The 20878-nt window shown below is 42.5% G+C and overlaps 1 protein-coding gene across 1 annotated transcript in view; it reads left to right on the top strand.

Moving 5' to 3' along the window:
• The window catches only part of LOC138737314 (glutamate receptor ionotropic, delta-1-like), a 722304-nt gene that overhangs the window by 227181 nt on the left and 474245 nt on the right, over window positions 1-20878 (top strand). The window lies entirely within an intron of this gene.

The following is a 20878-nucleotide window of genomic DNA, read 5'->3' as shown; positions in this document are numbered from 1 at the left end:
TCAACTCGTGTTCTGAAGGTGCTTCCAACCAGCAAGTACAACCAGTCCTCGGTGCAAAACACGCAGACACATGGCCAGACATAACACACATGCAGACAAACAATACATATGCAGGACTAGTACTCATGTGCACGATTAAATAAATCGATATTATTTCATCAACATGAAAGTTTTGGATGGTTGGTGTGAGTAGTTCCTTTGGTCGTTCAGCATTCTCACTGCCCATAGGAACAAGGTATTCCTTAGGCTGGTGGTCCTGGCTCTGATCCTCCTGCATCTCTTCCCTGATAGGACCAGCTGAAATTTGCTGTGTGCTGGGTGGAAGGGGTCCTCAATGATTTTGCACGCCCTATTCAGACAACGATCCCAGTAGATCATGTCGAAGGGAGATTCCAGTGATCTTCTTTGCCACTCTTACGGTCCTCTGTAATGACCTGTGATCCATTTCTCTTCCGCAACTGTACTGCACTGTGATATAGCCAGCCAGGACGCTCTCAATAGAGCTCCTGGAGAAGGTTGGCATAATGGTGGCCGGTAGCATTGCTTGCTTCAGTCTTCTCAGGAAGTGCAGATGCTGTTGTGCCTTTCTGACAAGAGAGGAGATGTTGCCAACGACAGGTCACTAATGAAGTGAATTCCAAGAAACTTGTGCTTTTCCCTCTCTCCACTACAGAGTTTTTGATGTGTATTGGAGGGTTGTCATTCCTTGTCCTCGAACATCTCCTTTGACTTGTCCATATTGAGACTCAGGTTCTTATTTATGCACTATATCACGAGGTTTTTCACCTCTTCCTTGTGGTGCGACTCATCGTTGTCGCTGATGAGGCCGACTACTGTTGTGTCATCTGCAAACTTGAGGACGATGTGGGAGCTGGTTCTGCCGATGCAGTCGTGGGTCAGTAGAGTGAATAGGAGCGGGCTGAGCACACAGTCCTGAGGTGCACCATGCTCAGCATGACAGCGCTTAACTTTCTGTTAACAACCCAGACAGATGGTTGTCTTTCCGTTAAGACGTTCGGGATCCAGTTACAAAGGGAAAGACTTAACACTCCTCCCTTTAACTGGATTCTTGACATCTTAATGGCAAAGGCCAGAATCCCTAACTTTCTGAGGAAAATATTCTGTTACCCGAAAGGTGTAAAGAGTGATAAGACACATTACGGAATTCCTGACCTCCAAACTTTACTTGTCACTGTTGTATTTACATGTCCAGATATATTTCTGGTCCCAGTTGATGTTAAACTTGGGGAGATTTGGTCATTATCACCCAACAGTAAGTACGAGGGAAGTGGTGAAATTCAATTGGTCTAGGATAGCTCTTTTGGCAAATTTAAAGTGACACTGAGCTTTCCCGGTTTTGCAAATTTGAAAAGTAGATAGGAATAACAAATAGAAATGAATGGTATGCAGCCTAGGAGTGAAACTGCCCATTTCTGCCCTAATAATAGAGGGAAGACAATTGATGAAGCTGCGACAACTGCAGGAGGCTACAATACTGCTCTGCTGAAGAATCTAAAGCAGAGATATCCTGCAGTGATTGTATCTCGCCCACCCCATAACCACACTGAGTGGAGGTACTGGGAAAGTGTAGGGGCTGCATGACTCTGTACTGAAGCCAGGCTGTGTACACTGAAGTCCCCTGTTCACGAGCGGCAACAAGCCCTTGTAGAGCACAGTCTCTCTCCCACACGAAAAGCAAAGAGGAATATGCTTGATATACTCAGCAAGTTAACATACACAATGAAAGAAATAGTCAAAATTTTAGATTGATCACTCTTTATTAAAATGGGCAAATAAACATAAACACCAATCGCAGCAGCACTAAGACCAAACCATCAATTCTGGGCCAACTCTCAGACCGTTAACCCAGGTCTCAAACCATCAAATCTGGGCCAACTCTCAGACCGTTAACCCAGGTCTCAAACCATCAAATCTGGGCCAACTCTCAGACCGTTAACCCAGGTCTCAAACCATCAATTCTGGGCCAACTCTCAGACCGTTAACCCAGGTCTCAAACCATCAAGTCTGTGCCAACTCTCAGACCGTTAACCCAGGTCTCAAACCATCAATTCTGGGCCAACTCTCAGACCGTTAACCCAGGTCTCAAACCATCAATTCTGTGCCAGCACTCAGACTGTTAACCCATGTCTCAAACCATCAATTCTGGGCCAACTCTCAGACCATTAACCCAGGTCTCAAACCATCAATTCTGTGCCAGCACTCGGACTGTTAACCCATGTCTCAAACCATCAAGTCTGTGCCAGCACTCAGGTCATTAACCCAGGTCTCAAACAATCAATTCTGGGCCAACTCTCAGACCGTTAACCCAGTTCTCAAACCATCAAGTCTGTGCCAGCACTCAGACTGTTAACCCAGGTCTCAAACCATCAATTCTGGACCAACTCTCAGACTGTTAACCCAGTTCTCAAACCATCAAGTCTGTGCAAGCACTCAGACCGTTAACCCAGGTCTCAAACCATCAATTCTGGGCCAACTCTCAGACCGTTAACCCAGGTCTCAAACCATCAAGTATGTGCCAGCACTTAGACCGTTAACCCAGGTCTCAAACCATCAATTCTGTGCCAGCACTCAGACTGTTAACCCATGTCTCAAACCATCAAGTCTGTGCCAGCACTCAGGTCATTAACCCAGGTCTCAAACAATCAATTCTGGGCCAACTCTCAGACCGTTAACCCAGTTCTCAAATCATCAAGTCTGTGCCAGCACTCAGACCATTAACCCAGGTCTCAAACCATCAATTCTGGGCCAACTCTCAGACTGTTAACCCATGTCTCAAACCATCAAGTCTGTTCCAGCACTCAGGCCATTAACCAGGTCTCAAACAATCAATTCTGGGCCAACTCTCAGACCATTAACCCAGTTCTCAAACCATCAAGTCTGTACTAGCACTCAGACCGTTAACCCAGGTCTCAAACCATCAATTCTGGGCCAACTCTCAGACCGTTAACCCAGGTCTCAAACCATCAAGTATGTGCCAGCACTTAGACCATTAACACAGGTCTCAAACCATCAAGTCTGTGCCAGCACTCAGACCGTTAACCAGGTCTCAAACCATCAATTCTGGGCCAACTCTCAGACCATTAACACAGGTCTCAAACCATCAAGTCTGTGCCAGCACTCAGACCGTTAACCAGGTCTCAAACCATCAATTCTGGGCCAACTCTCAGACCGTTAACCCAGGTCTCAAACCATCAAGTCTGGGCCAACTCTCAGACCGTTAACCCAGGTCTCAAACTATCAATTCTGTGCTAGTACTTAGACCCTTAACCAAGGTCTCGTGCCAGCACTTAGACCATTAACCAAAGTCTCAAGCCATTAAGTCTATGCCAGCAATTAGACCATTAACCTAGCTCTCAAACCATCAAGTCTTTGCCAGCACTTAGACCATTAACACAGGTCTCAAACCATCAAGTCTGTGCCAGCACTCAGACTGTTAACCAGGTCTCAAACCATTAATTCTGGGCCAAATCGCAGACCGTAAACCCAGGCCTCAAACCATCAAGTCTGTGCTAGCTCTCAGATGTTTGTCTGTTCCAGCCCTCGGAGAAGTCCGATCCCCTAATTATTTTCTTTTAACCTATCTGCTTATCTACCTATCATATATCTTACCTACCTACCTATAACCTACCTATCATGCTTGCCAATCCATCCAATTTTTCATTCTTGCAGCTACACTCGCAATAATTAATAGTCAATCAATCAACCAACCAGCATGTCTTTTGCTTGGCTTCGAAACATTCACACATATTCATCTCATCCTGTTTACCCCTCCTCTCTTCTTTTTATCCTTCACCCTTCTTGTTATCCCTCCCTTTTGTTACCTCTTCCCCTTCCTGTTATACCCTCTTGTTATTCCTCTTCCTCTTGTTACCCTTCTCCCTTGTTTTCTCTTGGCCATTTGCAATATCTCCTATATTCTCCAGACCTCCCTCCTTCATCCCTCTCCACCCTTCCTTTTGCCACTAAAACCCTCCTGCTTTGCATCCTTTCACAGACTCCTCCCAACTTTCTCTTCATGGAAATGATCTTCCTCCAGTGATTTCCAGTTCTGGTGAAAAACCTTCCTGTTTTAGAAAAGTGAGTATTCCTAGGGCTTTATTTTAGATTTCCAGCAGTGCAGCATTTTACTTGTGGATCATCCCATGGCAGCACTAATGGGTAGTTCCGAGAGAGTGAATGGCAAATAGTTTCGGAATGGATCTGAATTGATACTTGGAAACTATAATTTAAACTTTTTTTTCTTGAGTTGACAAGTGAAAATCCGTCATTCGGAAAAATGAACAGAACTGGAGCAGTTAGCCTAGTACTGGTGTGCAATTTCCCCTCTGGGGGCATCTCTTCCTTCACAGTTGTAATAAAGGTTTCCCCAAGGAACAAAATAAAACAATCTTTTCCATTTGCAGCGATGGAGTCTCTAATACTACTCTGGAATCGTATGTTTGAAGGAAAGAGCAGAATCATCATTGCTTTTAAGATTCAGCCCCCGATGTACATTACAGTTTGACCCAAACTGCAGGAAACAGAGTAAATGGCTTCTTGCTTAACTTAACATGGGAAACAGAAGCCGGCAAAAGTCTGTAGTGTCATGCACACCCCCTGTGGGTGCATATTAAGATTATGCCTTGTTTGTCTGTTTTGCGATGTCCAGGTCAAATCATTTGTCATCTGATTGCACAAGTACAACCCGACGAGCATTCTCTGGTTCTCTGTGCAAAACACACAGACATACAACCAGACATAACACCCATACAAAGATACACTTGCAGGACAAGTATTCATATCTACAAATAAATAAAAATTGTTTCATGAATATGAGTGGTTCGTGTGAGCAGTTCCTTTGGTCGTCCAGCATTCTCACTGCCCGTGGGAAGAAGCTGTTCCTCAGCCTGGTGGTGCTCTCCACGACAGAGTTGTTGATGTGTTGTGAAGTGTGGTCATTTCTGGCAGGGCCGGATTAAGGCCAACTGATGTCCTAAACACAGCTCAACAATGGTTCCCTCTTGACCCTACATTGTCTAACTGACAAGACATTAAGACTCAATAAGTGCTGAATGTCAAATAATAGATTAAAAATTCTGTTTTCTTCCAGGACAGACCCCACAATAATATTAAATATAACCTGTGCTATATGTTTTTATTTATTTATTATGGGAGGGGGGCTGTAATGATATGAATTGTACATAGTCATTGGCTGGTAAAGGCACGAGCTGGCCCACCCCTGATGATACTCTCCCCTGGACTCCTCCCCTGTGGCCTAGGCCATAAAGGTCAGGCCACTTCTCCCTAGCTTGGATCCGGACCAGCTCAAGTCTTCTGTACAATAAAGCCTACCGTTCCCCTCAGTCTTTGTCTTTGTGGTTATTGGGGAAACTGGTAGTGCCCCTCAATTTATTGTACAGAAAATTTTAACGTCTCTAGTAATGGAGCAGTTGCTGCACCCCGATTGGCTAGACGTGGATCCCCAAGTCCCTGGTGCGTCAGAACTCTTCGAACAGTGGATCAGTTATTTTAACAACTTCCTTGAGGCCGCTGCTGGAGTGGTCGACTTGGAAGAGAAGAGGCTGAAGGTTCTACAGGCAAGAGTCAGCCAGAGGGCTTTCCCAGGCCATCAGAAGCTGCGCAACCTATACCAAGGCGATGGCTGACCTATGGGTGCTATACAAGCCCAAAATCAACGCGATCTACTCCTGCTACCTCCTGGCATCTAATAAAATGCTGTGGGGGCCTAGTTCAGCTGCATCATGGTAAACCTGGCACTGGAAAAATCTCTGTGGTGCCCCCTTCCCTTGGTGCCCTGAGCACATGCTTATTTTGCTTAATGGTTAATCCAGGCCTGGTTCCTGGTCTTCCTGAAATCCTCAATAATCTCCTTTGCCTTGTCCATGTTGACAACCAGGTTGCTACTGTCGCACTATAATCACTAGATTTTCCACCTCTCTGTTGTGAGACTCATCTCTGTTTGAAGGATAAGTATTCACCTGAAATGACGATAACTTCCAAGCTGCTTGAGACAGTAGTAGACGTTAGGCAGAGGCCATTCAGCCTCTCGAGTCTGGTTTACTGTTCAGTAGGATCATGGTCTTTTCCATCAGCCTTGCTTTGTTGCACTGACCCTACCTCCTTCAATTGACACAGTTTGTGTAGCAGTTAGTGCAACCCTATTTCAGCACCAGGGGCACAGGTTCGAATCCGCCGCTGTCTCTAAGGAGTTTATGTGCTCCCTACGTCCTGTGAATGGTTTCATCTGGGTGCTGTAGTTTCCACCCACCCTCCAAAATGTGGATTAATTGGATGTAATTGGCTTGCACATGTCTCAATATCTGGACTCAGCTTCTATTGTGTTGTTAAAAGAGAAATTCCTTGTATCTAAAAAAAATATTGGTCTGCCTTAAATAGACTTGGTGACTGATCCTCTATCGCTGTCATGGAAGAGAACTCCAAACAATTCTCTCTCATTGAAGAAATAGGGGCATATAACTGAAAAACCAAGTCTTTTCCCCAATGAGACTATGTCGACCATCAGTCAATCATTTACATTCATTCTCTACTGACCCATCATTATTCCCACTTTCCCATCAATGTTCCCCATTCCACTTCTCTCCGAACCGCCGCGGGTAATTTGCATTGGCCATTTAACTGACCTACCTGCATGTCTTTGGGATACGAGAGGATACTTGAGCACCCAGAGGTTACTGATCTGTCACGTGCAAACTGCCCACGTGGTGGTTGAGATCAGGATGAAAGCTGGCTTGCTGAAATTGTGAGGTAGCAAGGCTGCCTGCTGCACCACTTTGCTGCTTCGTTTCTTCCTGGTTCAAAATAAGTGATCATTGATTCTGATACTTCTGCAAGGGAACCTCATGATCTGAACTCTGGACGATCTGGGACATGAAAATGTCCCTCACAAAACATTCCCTGCTTAGCCAGATGTCCTCTTAGAAGTAATCCATCCATCTTTCATCATCACTGAGTTCAAATACAATAAAACCCCTAGTACCCAGAATTCCAGCAATCGGCAGCCTGAAGCAGCCAACAAAAAAGTCAAGGAAAATAAATAGGTAAAAACTACTCAAGTTTAAAATTGGCTCGCCTCTTCATTGCCACCATGCAATCTCAAGCAACCGGAAAATACACTGATCTGGCATCTACCAATCCCCATAGGTGCTGGATACTGGGGGTTTCACTGTACTGTAATTCCCTGCAGAGCTGAACAGTGGAAGTAATCCACCAGCTGGATTACAGTAGTCCTCATCACCATCTTCTCAACAGAAGTTAAAGAAGCACATTAAATTCACCCTGCCAGCAACTTACATAACCTGAAAATTAATTTTAAAATATAGTGCCTCAGCTCCAGTTTCAGAAACACAAAATCTTCCCCACCCTCAATTTGGTTCACAGAATCAGTTTTCTGCCCTCTATATCAGCCACTGTGTGGTTTTCTTTTTCTGAATGAGATCGCCATTGTGCTTCCCATTGCACCTTAAAATTCAAGGCATTCCAATTCAACTGTGCCTGCTTTGAAGAGGACCATAACTGTCTAAGCTGAGTTAGAATCCAATCCTTTGGGTATTTTATGCATCGAGCTGTCCAATTCCTATTCTTCTGGAATTAAAATGAATGAGTCATTTCAATATTATTGTGTGTTATTTAATTGTAACTATGATAATATTGTGGAATAGGCTGAAAGACAAAAGTCCAGATGCCACAAATATTTTGCCCCTTGAGCTAGCTATTTGAAAATATAAATGAAAGGAAGCCTTATATTTACCAATTCCCCATAGACTGTCATTGTTCAGTGACAAGGAATAAGGTCATAATGGTAAGTGAATTCTCTCTCTTTCTTCTCCTCCATTATTCTGCTGGAGGTTCAACAATTCATGTTCACAATTACTTTCCATTCCATCTTTGAGAATCCTGGGCCTGAGCTTTGTATTCATTCATAAGCTGTGGCTGGTTGCTGGCTTGGCCAACTCCTACCCACAATCACCTTGAAATGAGGGCCTCAGTTGACGACTGCAGAGCATGGTTGTGAGTTCACCACGCCACTACAGCTCGTGTCTCCATGAATTAAGCAATGACCTCCCTCTTTCTTTCTCTCACTCTCACTTGCAAAGTTTGAAACCCCTCTCTCACCCTGGTCGATGTTAAGGAGTACAAAGTGCTTCCATTTATCTGTTGGCACTTTGCAACTCGGTGATCTGAATGTGGTGCATTATTCTAGGAAATCGATTTAAGATTTAATTGTTAATTGTGAAAGCATACGTTTTTCACACAAATAAAGACTTAAAAGGGGCATGCATCGAGTGAAGGTAGGTGCAAGGAGTGGATGGGATTGATACGTAGAGTGGAACGGTAGATACTGTGTGGAGTGAAGCGGTAGAGATGTGGAGTGGGGCAGTAAAGGTTATCAAATAGATGTTCAGATTGACAATCATTAAACCTGTTAACCAACTGTGGAACTTAAGTTAATAACTTGAAATTTACAAAGCACCTAGTCATTAAAAATGAAGTAGTGATGTCCACAAAACTATTGCATTGTCAAAAGAAAACGTTTGACTATTATTTCCTTCCAGGAAAAGAACTGTCTTATTATTGCCCAGTCTCTCATTCTGTAACTGCAAATTATGAATGTGATCGACTCTGAAATGGCCAAACAAACCACTCAGTTTAGAAATGCCAGCTTTTCCAATTATAAAGAAATTAAATAACAAATGCCAAGCGTTTAATCACTGCATGTTGCAACATCTTTTCGATTGCTCACTTAGTTTCTTCTCAAATGTATATGTAAAATCAGTCTGTAACAAAGATTTTACCTGTTTTGAGTTTGATTAGGTTATTTAGTGCATGCCTTTCTTTGAAATGCCCTAAAAAATTCATATCTCATTTTGTTTACCACATCTCCCTGGTAAATATCAATGGGAAATAATAATTTGATGCCCTGCATCAAAGTTGTGATACCATCATGCTTGTAGTTGTGTAAATTAGAACCAGGCCCTTTGGCCCTAAGTCTAGGCCTGCCATCAAAGTCTTTGATTCAAGATTCCTTCAGTATCAGGAAATGTAATATTACCTGAAATGTCCTTCTGCCTGCCATAAGGCAGACAAAGTGTCACCATTAGTATTGCCTGGCGCCCCTTACAGTAAGAAATTCCCCTTGACACTGTGTCTTTGAAGGGACCCTCTTTTGCTTCTCTTTCCCTTACTGGAAGAGGCACAGGCAAAAGGAAATTTCATGTAATATTTCAGGTTGAAAACCCTTATCTGAAATGTTTGGGTCCAGATATTTTTTGGTTTTTTTCAGATTTTGGAACAGCAACATCAGCAGAATGCCTGTATCAGCGATTAAACAACAACAGTAAACAACGTGACACACAGTAAATAACTCGAGAGGCTGAGACTGAGCCCCTGACCTCTGGTCTTTTATTCACAATGGACAAGGACCTCATCCTGTGCTGTGACCCGGGTTTTCTGGGGAAGGGTCAGGATGTTGGAGGCTTTATACAAGGTCAAAAGAGCGAAGGGTCGCAGGTACAGTCAGAGAATGGGGTGGAACCAGGTAATCAGGAGAACAGCAGTTCACCACACAACGGCAGGCTTTTTGAGCGCCGACAGGATGCCACAAGTGGAAAATTCATATGAAATAATGTTTAGTTCTTTCCAAAAAAAAGAGATCTCTGCTTACAAGGGGTATTTGCTTGCCTTTTTGACATTTTCAGCCACGTATATCTTTGTAGCACAGAGCTCTGATGTTATCAAACTGGTGCCAACAGAGCATCCAAACTGAACGTGGACAAGTCAGCTGTTGAATTTTTCTTCAACTTGTGATGTTATGTGGGCACTAAAATAAAATTTGGAGTTTTGGATATTCGGATAAAAGCCCATAGAGGGAGCTGAAGGTGGTTTTAATTGAAAATCCAACAACCACGGGTCTGCTCCCAAAATGGCTGCACCTATTCATCGGCAGCAGCCACAAAGGGCTATAGACTCCGGGGAAGTGGAGGACTGGAGTAGGGCACCACAGGAAGATCACATACTGAGAAGGAGGAGACGGCCCGCGGGGAAGGTGACCTTGGAGGCGAACCAGTGAGGGGGCTCTGTGGCTGGGGGAACAGTGCATGTGGCGGGCTGCTGGCGACTCAAGGCAAGGAACCCGTGGAAGCTGCGGGCCACTGCTGGAGACTACTGTCAGGAGACGCAAAGCTGGAGACTGGCCCAAACTGGCTGGAGGGGTACCAGGTATTGGAAGCGGGATGCAAGGAGGTGCCGAGGGCGTTGAAGGGATCCTAACAGTGTCGGAGGTTCTGATCTGGAGCTCGGGTCACCAATTGTTTGGCCTGTGTGTGGCTCTGGAGGCAGTGGAAGCGCTGGAGACAAATCTACAGACACTCGGTGACTCTGGGGGGGGGGGGGGGTCTCTCTTTTGCTTCTCTCTCTCTGACTTTGACTGGAAGAGTCACTTAGGCAATTCCTGCTGGTGGCGAATCTGTCTGCCTTGCAACAGGCAAAAAGAAATTTCATACAATGTTACACTGTTTTATTACTATAACAATAAATTGAATCATGAACCTTGAGGATGCTTGACCTGTATAACCTGACAATAAAGGAATCTTGAATCAAAGACTTTGATGACAAGCCGACTCAATGGGCTGATTGACATGACTCTAAGTATGATGCTATTACAACTTTAGAGAGATTTCCAAATCATTATTTCCCATTGATCCATTGATATTTACTAAGAAGATGCGTATTTCTATTTTTACATCTGTGGTGTGGCCCTGTTCTCTTCCCATCTTATATTGATGTATAATTTACAGATGAATAGTAAAACTAAATTACTATTTTCATTTTGTGTCCTTAACGATTAATTTTATTGTTTGTAGTGAGAAGCGTGGAAGGAATGAAACACACAAACAAGAGGTCAAAGTTGAAAACTGATTTATTACACCGCCAGTTCTGCTTATGTTCTCTCCCTGCTGCTGATGGCAGGAGTGACGTCACAGCAGTGCCGGTCTTGGATTGGGCGGTGTTCTCGCTGTTGCTCGTTGTTTTACACTGTGCAGGTCGTCACCTGGGATGAAGGTCGTTGACCCCTGCACGGTCGTCGTGTTCATTGCCCATCTTGTGTACTGGGTCGGGTCCCGGTTAGCGGGCAGCTACAAGTTTCCTTTGACTTTCCTAATTTGTGTTTTCTTACAATTCTCCTTATCCTTCTGTATTCTCTCCAGTCACACTGTTATCAAATAGCTCCCTTATCCCCATTGTGTATTCTTTATAGAATTGTTTAGATGACATCCTCTTGAGCAGAATGAAACATGAACTGAAAGGTGGTAGCAGATTCATCGAGGTAGTAGATTCATTGAGTAAGACAATCAGGGCTGCAAGTGAGATCAAAGGTTCAACAGGTTCCCTTTATTGTCATGTAATAATACAAAAAATGTAATATACAGTGAGGCCCCCAAATCAGGATTTTGAGCCCGATGTTCCAGCGCCTGTCGGGGGCACAAAGCCCCAGCTCTTGCTGAGAGCCCAATGGCCCAGTTCCTACCAGGAGCCCGACACCCCCACTCCTGCCAGGGACCCAATGCTCCACTCCTGCTGGGGGCCCAACACTCCTGCTCTTGCCAGGAGCTCGATGCCATCGCTCCCTTTTGGGATCACTTGCTTGCTTAATTTACCTCTGTATAATCATGGACTTGAGCATGGACAGATTTTGGTATCCGCAGAGGTCCTGGAACCAATCCCCAGTGAGTACAGAGGGCCTACTGTAATCAGCATGAGTCCAGTGACTCATCGCATTATATCTGAATTTGTGCTACATTGGGGCATGTAAAATCAGGATTTCACTGTACATGATGTGCTATAAAAGCAAGCAACAAGTGATCATGAGCATTGCCCAGTGCCCCAACAACAAGAGAAGCAAAAGAGAGTCCCTTCAGATACTCTGAGTATCCTTGGATTTTCCTCTAACACTCTCCCAGCCTGTACAGCTTCAATTCCTTTTCAACCCCAGGTTGAGAATCAAAACCTGCAATACAATCAGGAAGCTTTCAATGCCCGAGGCCCTTCAGAGCCCTTCTTGCCTTCAGTGCCCTCTTGAATGCTGGTTCCCATGAGACAATCTCCAGCAGTCTGTAGCCTGGTATGAGTCCTTCGACCGCAAGTCGCCAGCAGCCCACAGCCTGTGTAGGGTAGGCCCATGGAGTGAAATGAGGTGAGTCCATCGAGTTAGATGGTTGGTACTTCGAATGCGGTGGTTGATATTTGGCCTAAGATGGATGCTGCCTTCCTTGAAATAATGGGCATCTTGCATGAGGTGAGTGGCAAATGAATTTAGATGTACGTAGATGGAGTAAATTGATGGAATTAGGGAGTTGCTACAGCCATTAAAATTGGAGGTATGACAAATTAAATTACGGGTACATGGTTTATAGTGGGGGGGGCAGAGAGTGCTTGAAGTAGGTGCTTTGTGGTGAGAATGAAATGGTTGGTTCTTGCAATACCGGGTGGCACAGCACCTTTACAGTGCCAGCGATCAGCTCTTGAGTTCGAATCCTGCGCGGTCTTTAAGGAGTTTGTATGTTCCCTTTGTGTCTGCGTGGATTATCCCCAGGGGTTCCAGTTTCCTCCCACCATTCAAAACATACTGGGGGTGTAGGATCATTGGATGTAAATTGGACACGGATTTGTGGGCCAAAATGTCCTGTTACCATGCTGTATGTCTAAATTTTTACAAAATTAAAATAAGGTTGTATGTAAAATATTTAAATCTATAAGATAGTTGGTGCATCTCATAAACACATCTTTCTTATTATTAAAAAGAGCAAATGAGAATGAAAATGCTCTTCTAAATTATCGCTCCCTATTGGGCATCTCCTTGACTACCCCTTAATTGCGCAGCTAAACCTTCTTTATTCTTTTGCTGTAGTAATGGATTCACCTTTCTTCCTCACTAAACCTTTCTGACTCCAGAGATCATGCAATTCACATCCATGGGCTTTCTACCAGTATCAGTACTGAACTTTCATGACCTCCGACTACTTATACCTTCGCAATTACTGATAGATCCGTGGGGTTGCGGTCGGTACATGGCATGAGAAGGTTGATACATCCAGAGAAATGGTGGGTACTTTGACAAAGGTGGTTGGTACACAGTTGGTTGATTGCAGGTACCTAGGGCATGATGTGCTGGTCGAGAGAATGCTGTAAAGTGGCAAATCTTATGGAGTGAGCTAGTTAGTGTACCCCGTGGGATGGTAGGAATGCAGAATGAAGTACGGTAATATGCATTAAGGAAAAAATGTGAGGTCATTGAGGTATGAGAAATAAGGTGTACCCAGTGAGTGAGTTCATCACTAGAGTGAGGAGGTTGGCATGTAGTTTGTGTTCCAGTGGTTCATAAATGTGGTGCAATTCATTTTGTAAAATATGGAGCCCATCTTTACAAACTATTGGTATTAGAATTTAAATGAATCTTGAACATACCAATAAGTCTCTATAAATATATATATATATGTTTAAAAACTATCAGAAAGTGAAGTCCTCCTGTTGTGGTTTTCTTGTCCCTCTTCTCTTTTAGTTTGTAGGGTGTGGGGGATTAATAGGAGGATTTTCTTTTTTATAAAATACCACATCCATTTTGATTAAGTTTGAGATATTGTAATATGTTTGCTAAGTGAATTTTATTTTAAAAATGTGTGGTGGAATGGTAAGCATTATAATCTGGATTTGGATATAAATTACTTGGCAGAAGGTGGTGTGATTAGCATATTTGCAGATGAGATACAAATTAATGGAATTCAGAGATAGTTAAGAAGTTATCCAAGGATCAACAGGAAAGTTAGGTGGAGCAATAGCAGATAGAATTTAATCTGGAAAGATACATAGTAATCCACTGTGCAAACTCAAGTTCTGCAAGGACAGTTCAGATTTGTTGTCAGACTACACACATTACATCCTATACAACCCTGAGATTCCTTTTCCCTGTAGGCGTGGCAGAATTACCACTAATTGGTAGTGCAAAAAATAAACTGTACACAGTGTTAAACATGTAAATAAATAAAGAACTGTAAGCAGATAATGAATGAAAACAAATTGTGCAATACAGAGGGAACAAAGAAAATCAATAAAATGCACAAGTAGGAGTTCTTAGATGAGTCCCTGATTGAGTTTGTCGTTGAGGAGTCTGATGGTGGAGGGGGAGCTGCTGTTCCTGAACCTGGTGATGCGAGTCTGTGGTACCGAGACCTCTTTCTTGAGGGCAGCAGCAAGAACAGAGCATGTGCTGGGTGGTGAGGGTTTTTGGTGATTGCTGCTGCCCTCCGACGGCAGCGTTCCCTATAGATGCACTCAATAGTGGGGAGTGTTTTGCCTGTGATATCCTGGGCTGTGCCAACTACCTTTTGGAGGGCTTTACGCTCAGGGGTATTGGTGTCCCCACACCAGACCGCGATGCAGCCGGTCAGCACACTTCCCACCACACCTCTGTAGAGATGTTGAGTAAGTTGCAGGAACATTGGAAGTGTTGATGAGAGCAAGTCCATAGCATTCTGAAAGTGGCAACATGGATGGATAGGATCGCTAAGAAGTCATTTGCTGTGTTTTGCTTCATAGGCCGAGACATTGAGAGTAAGCATTGCAATACCATATTGTGATTTGACCACATGTTTGATTATCATGTTCGGTTCTGGTCACCCCACAACGGGTAGGATATGGCAGCAATGGAAAGAGTGCTGAAGAAATTTGTCAGATCTTTTCTGGAATGAAGGACTATAGTTATCTGGAGAAATTAAGAAGGCTGGGTTTTCTTCTCTTTGGAATGTAAGAGATGATCATGTAAACTTGTGGAGGTTTCTAAAACTAAGAGGGAAATAGTAAGATAGATAATAAGTGAAAGGGGAGAAGCTTAAAGGGGAAAGTGTTCCACAAAGAAGATGGTGAAAAGGCTGGAACAGGCTGCCAAAAGAGATTTTGGAGAGATACAATTGCAACATCGAACATCAATCACTACAGTGTAAAATGCATTTGGGCCGATACTTGGATATGAAGGGAACAGAGAGATATGGTCTAATGTGGGCAAATGGGATTTGCACAGACAGTAATCATGGATATCTCGGGTGGGGAAGTCTGAAAGGCCCATTTCTGTCCTACACTAATCTATAATTCTGATTGGAGATTTTTGTCAAGTTTGATATTAATTTGGTCGTCCTTTCTCTCTTATTTGTTATCCAAATTAAGCTGATATTTTCTTTACCCCAGATTTCTTTCTCTATTCATTCTGCCTTGTCAATGGCCTGTCCAGTTTTTGGGCCCAAAGTGGAAGTAATAAGAAAGTTCTGAAAATCAAAAACTACCAATGTTGGGAAATAGAACATTCTTGATTTACTTTTTGATTTTAAACGTTCTCATAGAGATGCAATATCAACTATTTATCATAATATGATCATCAAGCTTCATTAGCTTTGAAGATTGGGAAGCCAGACCATTGGGTAACTTTTAAAGAGCAATTAAAGGTAACTAAAAAGGCAATAAGGGGAGAGAAGATGAGGTAGAATGGGAAGACAGCCAAGAATATAAAGGAGGATAGTAAAAGCTTCTTTAGGTATGTGAAGAGGAAAAAAATTAGTTAAGATCAAAGTTGGGCCCTTGAAGCCAGAAACGGGTGAAATTATTATGGGGAACAAGGCAGATGAGTTGAACAGATACTTTGGATCTGTCTTCACTAGGGAAGACACAATCTCCCAGATGTAATAGTGGACAGCGGATCTGGGGTAACGGAGGGACTGAAGCCTGATGAATCCCAAGGGCCTGATGGTCTGAGTCCAGTTGGATGTGGCTCTAGAAATCGTGGATACATTGGTAATCATTTTCCAATGTTCTCCAGATTCAAGATCAGTTCCTGCAGTTTGCAAAGTAGCTAATGTTGTCCCACTTTTTAAGAAAGGAAGGAGAGAGAAAACAGTGAATTATAGACAGCCTGACATCAGTGGTGGGGAAGATGCTGGAGTCAATTTTAAAGGCTGAAATACCGGCACATTTGGATAGGAGTAACAGGATCGGTCCGAGTTAACATGGATTTATGAAGGGGTAATCATTCTAATCTTCTGGAATTAATTGAGGATGTAACTATGAAAATGGACAAAGAAGAGCCATTGGATGTAGTGACCTTTCAGAAAGTCTTTGATAAGGTCCCATGTAGGAGATTATTGGCCAAAATTAAAGCACATGGTATTGGGAGTAGGGATTAACAGGTACTTTTCAGAATGGCAGGCAGTGCTGGGACCACAGCTATACATTAATGATTTAGATGAAGGGATTAAAAGTAACATTAGCAAATTTGCAGATTACACAAAACTGGGTGGCCGTGTGAAATGCGAGTGGATGTTATGAGAATGCAGGGTGACTCGAACAGGTTGGGTGAGTGGACAGACACAGTTTAATGTGGATAAATATGAGGTTACTGAAAGTAAGCATGCAGGTACAGCAGGCATGTTGGCCTTCATAATAAGGGGAGTTGAGTATAGAAGCAAAGAGGTCCTTCTGCAGTTGTACTGGGCTCTGGTGCATTGTCTGCAGCTTTGGTCCCAAAGTTTGAGGAAGAACATTCTTGGTATTGAGGGAGTGCAGTGTAGGTTCGTGAAGGCGACAGGGCCCGGACGGAAGATGAGGGGCTGTTCTTCAAGCTTATGCTTGGTCGCATTTTAACAACATATGAAATGGAAAGGTCGGTGTGAGTCCGAATGAGAAGCAAGTGGCAGGCAACAGGGAGCTCTGAATCACCCCTATGAACTGTCCACAGCTGCTCTGTGAAGCAATCAACTACATAGGACGTTTACACAGAGAACACTAAACACTGGGAACAAAATTGGAAGAGAAAAGTGCTGTTCATTCACCAATGACCTGGTGCTAGTGCCAAACTGAAGAAAGCAGGCAAATGAGATGATGAATTTTTGTACTCTTAATCTATGGGGAGGAGCTGGAAAAGGAATTGGCCCTTTGAGAAATACAGTCAATTACAAGAAATGTTATCTTCAATTGGATATCAGAGAATAACAGACTAATAAAAGGAGAACAGATGGGTTCTCTGCTGAGGAGTAACGAAAATCCTTGTCCATTTGAGTTGAGTGAAAGGTTTGTTAGGAGCAAAAATAATTGTATACCTTGTAGGAGATTGGAAATTCACCTGCACAAGGTCAATTGGGAATAATCGATGCTGAATGAACTGGATTCACTGAAACAGTTGCCGACAGAGTTCAATTAATATCTCAGAGGACTTTGGGAAGAAGGCTAAATACAAAACATTTGTCAAACATTTAATAATTGTGGGGCTACTTAGAACAAGATGACATGCCTTAAAATTGACCCAGGAGGCATGATATCAAGAAGTATTTCTTCACTCAGAGGATTTTGGAAATTTGTAACACACTTCCCCAAGAACTGCTGAGACTGAGAGCAATGGGGAGCCCACTGTTAATTGAACATCTCAATGGGCAGGTGAAGAGATTTGTCAGAGAGCAAGCAGGTGATAGAAAAGCATCCAGAGGAGATTTTTTGGCTGGAACTGAGGACTAAGAGGGGATTTGAAGCCTGTAACATGAATTATTTTGTACATAATGACAAAAAGCAGGCTATTTGACCCATTGGATCCATGCCTGTTTCCCAGGGGAGGAGCCCCTGATGAAGGGCCCAGGTTTGAAACTTTGGTCACCCTTTACTTCCTGTGGATGCTGCATGACCTGCTGAGTTTCTCCAGCACATTTACATATTGCACTTGACCCCAACACCTGCATACATTCTTGTTTAATCCCGTTGATCCCATTGCCCCTCATCTTATTTTCCAGTACCCTGCAAGTTATTCTCTCTCACACACCCATTGTCTCCCACTTTTTGATTCCTTCTGCCATTAACTGACACAAATGGGTTTTTACAGTGGCCGAGTGACCCACCAGGTTGCCACTGGGATCTGCAGCACCCAGGGGAAACCCAGCACCCACAAACTGTGCACAGACAGCAGCTGAGGACTGAGCACCTGGAACTAAATGGCCACAGTGCCAAATGAAACACCATTATGCTCACTATTATCTGTTGGCAAATTATCCATATTGGAAGGAAAAGATTATTTAAATGGAAAGCTATTGCAGCCTGCTGCCATGCAGAAGGTCTTGGGAATGCTTGTGTACCTGAATCGCAAGGGTTGGTTTGCAGGTGCAGCAGGCGATCAAGCAGGCAAATGGAATATTGGCCTTCATTGCTAGAGGGGTAGAATTTAAAAGCAGGAATGTTATGCTGGAACTGTACAAGGCCAGATCTGGAGCACTGCATGTAGTCCTGGTCTTCTTACTCAAGGAAGGATGTACTGGCTTTGGGGGCGATGCAGAGGTGATTCATCAGGTTGATTCCAGAGATGAGAGAGTGAGCCTATGAGGAGAGGTTGAGTTGTCTGTACTTGCTGGAATTTAGTAGAATGGGAGGGGATCTTATAGAATTATGAAATTATGAAAGGCATCAATAATAGAGGAACTGTAGGTAAGTTGTTTCCATCGGCAGGGAGACTAGAATTAGGGGACATAAGCCTCATGGTCCAGGGTAGTAGATTTAGGACAGCGATGAGGAGAAACTGCTTTGCCCAGAGGGTGGTGTATCTATAGAATTCACTGCCCATTGAAGCAGTCACTGGAGGCTCCCTCAGTAAATATATTTAAGAAAGGTTGGTTAGATATTTACACAGTAGGAGAATTAAGGGATTATGGGAAAAAGGCAAGTAGATTGAGATGAGCCTATCATCAGATCAGCCATGAATGGTGGAGCAGGCTTGACAGGCCAAATGGCCAACTCTTGCTCCAATCCCTTACGATATTATGTTCTATATGTAGTTTGGGTTAGGCAGAATTTACTAATTCAAACTAGCAAGGCTAGAGGCAATTTAGTTTTAGCAGACAACAATAATTTTGATAACAATTGGGAAAAGGGATAAGCAGGTTGAATGCAATTGAAGTCGATTCCTGCAGCAACATGATCTAGAAGTAGCAAGGAGGCAGCTGAGATTTGATTTAGCAGTGATTAATGAGCCAGGCAGTCAATGGTAAAGGCACACATATCTAATAATGTTGATAATATCAAGTTCAATATTAATTTCTGAAAGAAGAAATTTAACAAAGTTACCAAGATTCTAGATTTAATTATGGGATCAGGCGGAGAATGACAAAAGCAAACTGGTCCGATTTTTATCCTGTAAATCTACCAATGAAGAGTGGGAGATGTTCGAAGAGAACTTAGCATAATGCAGTAATGTAGCCCCTTGGGTAGACTGGTTTACTGATAAATATAACAGCCAACGTCAATCCAAGAATTGAGAGATAATGTGAAACAACGGAATACTGAAATGAGCAAGGAATGCAATTATCTCAAGGGTTGAGACTGATAAACAATGACAAAGGAAGATGGCTAAATATCCAAAGAGAAACATGAAAAGAAATTTGCTGAGAATAGCATGATGAAATAAAAACCTTGACATTTCCTTTGAATAAAAAATCCGCCAAGAAAAGGTTTCCATCACAAATAGAATTGGTGGGCTTGCATAATAAATTTGTGCCAGTCTTTCCAATTGAGCTAAAGGCAAGTATTCAAGACATGGTGCAAATTTTAAAAAGTAACAGCCACAAAAGACTAATGTCTCGGGGAGCTGATTGTTGACTCAGATGATTGATTTTAAAGGTGATGAAATTCGACATAATCTTCCAAAGTTCTCTCGGTTCAATAATTTTCCCTGTAGATTGGAAAGTTGCAAATGCAACTCTTATATAAGGTGAACTGGAGATAAAGAACAATAGGAAATGATACATCTGTTTTTTTAGCATCTGTTGTGGGGAAGTTATTGGAATCTATAATTAAAGACTGAATACAGAAAAACTTGGAACTTATTCAAGGGTGGATTTGCAAAAACTCATTTTTTTTAAGTCTAATTTAATTTGGATATAAATAAAATGATGGACCCAGGGTTATCAGTAGAAGTATTTATAAGGACTTCTGGAAAAGAACTACCGGTAAGCAGGAAATTGGTTAAGAAATAAAAGTCAGAATACAATTAGACTGCAGCCATTCTTAAATTGGAAGGAACTGATGGGCAGTGTCTCTCAAGGATCTATTCTAGGGTCTCAGATCCAAGATTACTGGTGCAACATTAACTGCTACTGCTTTAAGCAGTGTAGATAGGAACATAAGATAACTAACAGAAAATGATAAATTAAGTTTTTCTCTTTTTTGAATATTTGACATTGAGGAGAAATGGAGAATATTGTTCTTTACATTATAATGTTACACATTGTAGTATGTACTGCAATATATTTATTTTACTGTTTGATTCTGTATTCTATTCTCGTCATGTATTGTTTACTATAAAATGTTTAACAAAAAGATTGAAAAAGAAAGCTAAATTAAGTGAGAAGACAAAATGATGTTGGAAGCATTTTAAAATGGATAAATGAGATTTTCCACACTGGAACAGTCAAAGATTGATTTAATGGTGAAAAAAAATCAATATATTGAGGTCCAAAGAGATATAGGGTTAATGAACAGAGATTACTAAAACATTTAGCTTGAAAAGTAAGCAAAATGGCGCGTAGAAAGCCAGTTTTCAGAACTAGTAGATTAGAATAAATGGGGATAGAATGTTTTATCTGGTTCGTTCGTAACTGGGGGTCTCTGGGATGAAATAATTGACTCACCTTCTCCAGGAAGCTCAAAGTTTAGATTATGAAGAGATATTACACCCACAAACTTATGTCAAAAATATGATTTTCTTTTTGTTGTTTTATAATAAAAATTAAGGCAATTGGAAGGCAATATTGTCTGCTGGTGGGGA

The sequence above is a fragment of the Narcine bancroftii genome, chromosome 6 (genome assembly GCF_036971445.1).
Source record: "Narcine bancroftii isolate sNarBan1 chromosome 6, sNarBan1.hap1, whole genome shotgun sequence".
Lineage (NCBI taxonomy): Eukaryota > Metazoa > Chordata > Chondrichthyes > Torpediniformes > Narcinidae > Narcine > Narcine bancroftii.
The sequence above is the reverse complement of the archived record's forward strand: the minus strand, read 5'-3'. Positions and strand labels throughout refer to the sequence as shown.